Source organism: Varanus komodoensis, unplaced genomic scaffold (genome assembly GCF_004798865.1).
Source record: "Varanus komodoensis strain SLA01 unplaced genomic scaffold, ASM479886v1 scaffold43, whole genome shotgun sequence".
Classification (NCBI taxonomy): Eukaryota; Metazoa; Chordata; class Lepidosauria; order Squamata; family Varanidae; genus Varanus; species Varanus komodoensis.
Window position 1 is genome coordinate 8,065,142 of NW_025335985.1, and position 6,485 is coordinate 8,071,626.

Consider the following 6,485-nt stretch of genomic DNA (forward strand, 5'->3'; position numbering starts at 1 on the left):
CTCCGGCGCCGCGGCCCTCCGTGCCAGGGGCCGACAGCCGGGTGAGTGGCGGAGGGGGGCTGCGCCGGGGCGGGGCGGGGCGGGGCGGGGGCTGCTCCGCGCGGGGCGGATCCGGGCCTCTCCGCCCGGTCTTGGTGGGGAGCGCCCGGCCCGGCAGCCGCGGCGCCAGGGCCGGGCCCTTCGCGGGCGTGTGCGGCGAGGGGGGCGGCAGAGCCCCGGCGCCGCGGGAGGGCAAAGAGGCCCGTGGCGCTCGCCCTGCGCAAAGCGAGGGCGCAGCGCCTGCGGCGCGGGGGGTTGCGTGTGCCCGTTGCCCTTGGCCCGGCAGCGGCGCCTCGGGGCGTTTCGGCGCGGAGCTCGGTTGCCCGGCGCGGGCGGGGGGCGCCGAGAGCACGGCAGGGATGTGGCGCGGGCAAGCAGCGTAGCGCAGCGCAAATGCCCATGTCGCTGTTGTGCGCAGTTCCTGGTGGAGCCTCTTCGTTCCGAGGAAGTCTATCAGACGTGGGAGCCAGCAGCCGGGTGGCTGGCGCGTCTTGAGCGTCCACGGGAGGGGCGGGCGCCTTGGCCCGTGCTTGCTTCCATCGGCCTCGCCAGCAAACGGGGCCGGACTGATTCGCCGAGCACGTTCCGCTGCTCCTCAGACGAGCTGGAGGAAGCGAGTCAGGCCGCGCGTCCTCCGCTTGGCCGTTGGGCTCTCTTAGTGCATGCACACGCCAGGCAGGCATAGGAAGGGCTTCTGAGCGGGGGCAGAGTGCCTGCCCCTCACCGGGCTGCTGCGAGGCAGCTTCTCAGTCTGCTGGTGAACCGCAGGATAGGCCAGAGCCTTCCTGAAGCCACACGATCTGAGCTTTGCTCCTGCCGGTGTGCGTGTGGGTGGGGGGATAAAGGGAGCGAGCAAAGGCAGGTGGCGGGTGTGCTGGCCCTGGCCGGGGCGCACCCTGCCGCTCTCGGGCGGACCAGCCCCGTGAGGGAGGCGTGGGAAGCTGCTCTGCCCCGGGGCTGGGCTGGGCGTGTGCTCTGGGGCCAGCGGCATCTCCGGCTAAGCCGACGCACGCTTTGTGGATGTCTCTGAGCCGGTGCTGGGAAGACGGCTTGAGAGGGCAAATTTGAACACGGGGAGGGCCTTTGCCCTCAGAAGGGGCGGTCAGGCCGAGGGGGTCAGGTAGGCTGCCGAGCGAGCGCCGGGGTTCAGCGCTGGGCGGCCCTTTGCAGACTACATAGTCCAGCATGCAGTGGGACATTCCAGGTGGGCAACTGCCTTTCACAGAGTGTTTGTGCCGTGCCTCGCCGCTTTCTCGAAAGGCCACTCTGGTCGTCCTGCTCGGGAGGAAGTCCTGGCGAGGCCCCGCAAGCTGCCGAGGGAGAGCGGTTCAGGGGGTCAGATTGGAGCGGACGCAGAGGAGGCACATGAGGAGCCCCAGCCCCCAGGTGCCCCCCGCCTCGCAAAGAAGCACAGCGTGGGGCTGCTGTGCAGCTTTCGTTCTAGTGCATGGCATGGAATTGGGGCCGTGGAGCCCCCTAAAAAAGGTGGAGGCATCTGAAATGCAGGTTTGATTGGAGGACGCTATGCATTGCATGGACTGAGGGGGTGATCAAACAGAAGCATTAAGGAGAAGGGATTACAGCACACACTAAAAGAACTAGAATATTGTGGTCGTGAAACAAGAAATGGAAAGCCGAGCAGGTCTTGGCTGAAAACCCTTCAACGAGGGTCGCGCAATGCAGAGTGGCCCTTTGAAAGACTGCGAGCCAGGAGGCTGTGCAACCTCCCGGAGGAGATGAGGGGCAGGAGAGCGGGTCCCCTTTCTTTCTTCCCGAGTGGAGCGTGAGAGTCTGGCGCAGGGGTTGGAGGCACCGGGATGCCTTCGCCTGGGCCACTCGCAGGTTCCCCAGCCTGGCATTTCTGCTGAGGCTTAGACATGTCCCCCCGCATGTGTCCTCTTAGCCAGCCAGCACGTGAAGTGGTTAACAGCACGGGACGGGGACGCAGGCGGTCCGGGTTCGAGTCCCCGCTCAGCACAGAGCCAGCCGGGGGACTCTGAGCCAGTCGCAGGCCTTCGGCCCAGCCTGCCCCCACGGGGTTGAACCTGGCCGAAACTTGTCTGGGAACCCTGAAGAACAGGGCAGGGTCATGATGCTCTCAAGGCTGGACTGCCTACAGTCGGCCTGCGGGATCGCCGTGTCCACTTCCTTCAGCCTCGCGTGCGGGGCACACGCGTCAAAAGTGCAGCTGTGAGCAAGGATCGGCATGAAAACATCTCTTTATTTAGACTGTAAGATCGCCGCCCTGCCTCCATCTTCGTTACTCCTGAAAAGCAGAAAGGAAAAGACAAACCGTAGAGTCACGGACTGAGCAGTGGGGAGCTGGTGCCAGGAGGGTGATGGGGGGCTCTGGAATTCGCCAGCATTGTCCCCCTGGATCGTGTCACAGGACTTGACTTTTTGACCTGGCAACTTGCCTGAAATTTTATGTATTTATTTTATTTAAACCATTTCTAACCTGTCCTTTGCCCAAGCCTCAGGACGGCTTACAAAAAATCAATCAAAGATATAAAATATAATTAAATTAGCAGCTAGTCCCTGGGAACCATGTGCCCTGGCGCCCAGGGGCACGTGACACGGGCTCACTGCTAGCTGTGGCCTGCAGGTTGGGAGCCACCTTCCGAATGCCTGTGCCTGCCCCACGGGTCTCAGCCCCCCACCCCCACCCCACGGCGGCAGATCCCTTTGCCTGCCAGAGGCCCGGCCGAGGTTTGCTTGGCTGGCCACAAAAGCAGGCGGCCCTCTGTGTCAGCGGGAGATGGGCTCCCCTGCCGGGCTGGCTGCCGAGCGAGTGAGCGAGGGGAGGCGGGAGCTGGGCCGGCCGCTTCGGGGTCAGCAGACTTCTGGCAGGGAGCCGGCAAAATCCCAGGCTGCCCACCCGCCTGTCACAGAAGCTGCCCCGCCGAGCCGGCCTTTGAGCGAGATGCTGCGGTGGCTTCAGGGAGGGCGAGGCTTCCAAGCAGCCGGGAGCCAGGCACCTGGCCGGCTGCGGGGCTCAACCACTGGTGCCGAGCATGGGCCGCAGGCAGCAGGGGTGCTGTTCTAAGACCCGATGTAGACATGGATGGGCAGGGGAAGCTGCAGGAGGAGAGCAGGGCTTGCTTCGTGCGCCCGAGGGCGGGGGGATCTCCGGAAATGTGCCTCCGAGGACTGAAGAGAGTTGCAAGCGGGTCTTGAGTTTTCTTTAAAACTTGGTTTGTTGTGACAGGAAAAAAGGGTGGGTGGGTGGGTGGATATTAGTAATACTTACATGCCACTTAATAGAATAACATTTCGAGTCAGGAGTTGTGCATGTTTGGGCCCAGTGCTGGGCATGTCGTGGGAGGCCTTTGCTTTCCCTGGCATCACCGAGGCGCCGTGGGGAGGGGCAGGCGGTGTGCTGGCCGTGGCGGGATCCAGGCTGGGGGCTTTGCGCCGGCCGAGTCTGGCTCCGGTTGGCTCCGGGGCCCTGCCTCTCCCTGCCCGTGGCAACATCTGGGCCGGGAGGCAGGGCAACTGCAAGATGCGTGGGAGCCCAAAGCCGGCGCTCGCCTGGTGGGGGCATGTGCCGAGGGCAGTGCGCGCGGTGCCGCCGCGGCTGAGCTGGTGGGTCCAGCACACGCCCCCCCCCCCGCAGCTCCCTGTCCTCCACATGGTGGCTGCGACAGGCCTCTCACGGGGGCTTTCGCACCCACACCGGCCTCTTCCTTAGCAGCCAGGCCCCGCTGCTTCCAAGCAGGGGCCCTGCAGACCCCCAAGCGGGAAGAGCAGCAGGTGTGGCCCCCATGCGAGCCCCCTTCCTGGCCAGGGCCCAGTGACGTGCAGGGGCCTGGCTGCCCCGGGGCCGCTTCAGACGGCACCTCGCTGCCCCTTGCCATGCACACCTGGGCGCCCGTCCAGGCAGGACTGGGGTGGCGGCCAAGTTCAGCACCGCTCGCCCCACAGCGGCACACGTGCTTCTGCCAGCGGCAGCACGGGCGGATTCGGGCATGCGGAGCGGCACGCGGCAGCCCCCGGGTGCCGACTGCGCCCTGCCCTGGCCTGGCCTGGGCCGCCTCCTCTGCCCAGGCCTCTCTTGGTTTCTGTTGTTCTAAATCTGTGCCTGTATTTTACATCTTTGTATTGCTGCTCAATTTTATTTTAGTTTGTTTTTATTTTATATTGTAGGCTCAAACTTTTATAATGTGTCTAACAATGTTGTGAACCCAGTAACCCAAAGACCGTTGGATATTGGATAGTATAGAAACAGAATCAGCCAGTCCTAAAAGCGGCACATGCATGGGAACACCCAGCTGCTCCTGCCAGCCAGCCTGCAATCCCCTCCCTCCCTCCCTCGGCTATTCCCCCGGGAACCGCGGCAGGGCCTGGGCGGGGGTCCGGAGCGCCGGAAGGAGCATCCTCTGCAAAGGAGGGTTCCTTCAAGGCCGGGACTGCAAGCAGGAGGCCCTGAAGGCCTCTCGGGCATCCCACATGGTCGGCCGGCGACGCTGGGCGTGTGCCGCCCTCCGGAACGCGCAGAATGAAAGAGGGCCTGCCAGGCACGGGAGCCGCTCAGCCTCCCTCCCGCAGTCACCGCAGTACAGACATCTGTGGCGATGCGGCCGTGCCTGCGTGCGCAGGGCTGAGCAGCGACGGCGACACCGGGGCTGCGCTGCAGTTCAGGGCGAGGAGCCCCCCCCCCGCCCCGCCCCGCCCCGTGCAGCTCCCGAAGGGGACGAAGGAGCGGAAGGGTAGGCCAGCCGAGGCCTGGGCACGCCGGGCTGCCTGGGGAACCGGCAGAGCACCTGCAGCGGCTGCGCAGGGGATGGCGGTGCAGGGACGGCTGTGCCCAGCTGGGGGGTGCCGGCCCTGGGCGCTCCTTGGCCCAGCGCTCCTCTGTCCACCCAGCCGCTGGGCCCCCACGCTCAGCATCGCCCGCCGGCATTTTCCAGTCCTCCTACGAGAGAAGCTTTCCCCCGTTTTCTGCCCGGGTGGCACCTGCCACTTCGAGGCCCGGGGAAGGTGGCTCAGGGTATCGCAGAAGAGCTGTTCAGTGTGCTCTGGCGGCGAGAGCGTTGGAGCAGGACCCAGGAGGTCCAGCATCCGGTCCCGTCACCCGTGAGGCTCGCGGGATGACTGTGGACTCTCAGACGGACATACCTGGCAGGGCTGTGTAGAGAAAATGGAGCTGCACAAGCCACCCTGGGTGGGATATAAATAGAAACACAGCAAGTCAGAAGGGGCCTCCTGAGCCATCTAGTCTGACCCCGGCACAAGCCGGCTCCATTCATATAATGCCCACCACGTGGGTGTCCAATCTTTGCCCTCACTGATGCCCCCCCACCTCCCATGGAAGCCCATTCCATATTTATTTATTTGTTTGTTTGTTTAAAGTTTTTGTATGCCGTCCCCTTGCTATATAGCCTTGGGACGGCTCACAGAAATAAATATAGTACAATACAATTAAAACCCAGAAACACCCTGGCTGCACAATTAAAACCTATAAATATTAAACATTGTTAAAATATTGTTTGAATAAAAAGGTCTTGGCCTGGCGCTGAAAAACAAATAACAGCGCCAAGCGGACCTCTCTGGGGAGCGCGTTCCACAGGTGGGGCGCCACCGCAGAGAAGGCCCTCCTCCGGGTACTTTGCCTCCTGATGTCTCTCCCGGAGCGCTCCCGGAGGAGGGTCTCTGCTGCCGATGTCAAGGGGCAGGAGGGCAAATATGGATGCAGGCGTTCCTTTAGGTATCCAGGTCCCAAGCCGTTAAGGGCTTTATAGGTGACTACCAACACCTTGAATTGAGCCCGGACTTCGATGGGAAGCCAGTGAAGCTGGTAGAGGACTGGGGTTATATGAGAATAACACCCAGTCCCTGTCAGCAACCTGGCTGCTCTGTTTTACACCATCTGAAGTATCCGGACCGTCTTCAAGGGCAGCCCCATGTAGAGCATGTTACAGAAATCCAACCGGGAAGTAACCAATACATGCGTCACTGTCGCTAGGCAGTCGTCCTCCAGGTAGGGACGCAGCTGATGGATCAGCCGAAGCTGAAGGAAGGCGCTCCTTGCCACCGCCAACACCAGAGCTTCCAAAGACAGCTCCGGGTCGAGGAGCACTCCCAGGCTGCGGACCCTGTCCCTAAGAGGGAGTGCAGCCCCATTCATATCCTGCAGAATCACAGAACAGTGCAGTTGGAAGGGGTCGCAGGGCCACCAGGCGCGCCCCCTGCTCAGTGCAGGACCCCAAGTTGAAGCAGCCCTCTCCGACGGCTGCCAGCTGCATCCTGAAGCCCCCCCCCCTCTGGTCATGGGCTCCATGGCCTTACCTAATGCTCTGAAAGCCAGGAAGGCCCAAAGCCCTGAGGCCAGGAGACCATCTGCTACTGACTGCCCCACCAGCATCTGGCCTTGGGTGCCCCCCCACAAATTACAAGCCCCCAGTGCACTCTTGCGCTGTTAGTTTCATAAGATCGACTGTTTTATG

General features: G+C 62.9%; 1 protein-coding gene across 1 annotated transcript in view; it reads left to right on the forward strand.

The window, feature by feature from the left end:
• RUSC2 (RUN and SH3 domain containing 2) overlaps window positions 1-6,485 on the forward strand; it is a 33,694-nt gene continuing 27,209 nt past the window's right edge. The window contains exon 1 of the mRNA XM_044444055.1: window positions 1-41. The gene's annotated coding sequence lies outside the window, so the exon portion shown is untranslated. The remainder of the gene's footprint in view (window positions 42-6,485) is intronic.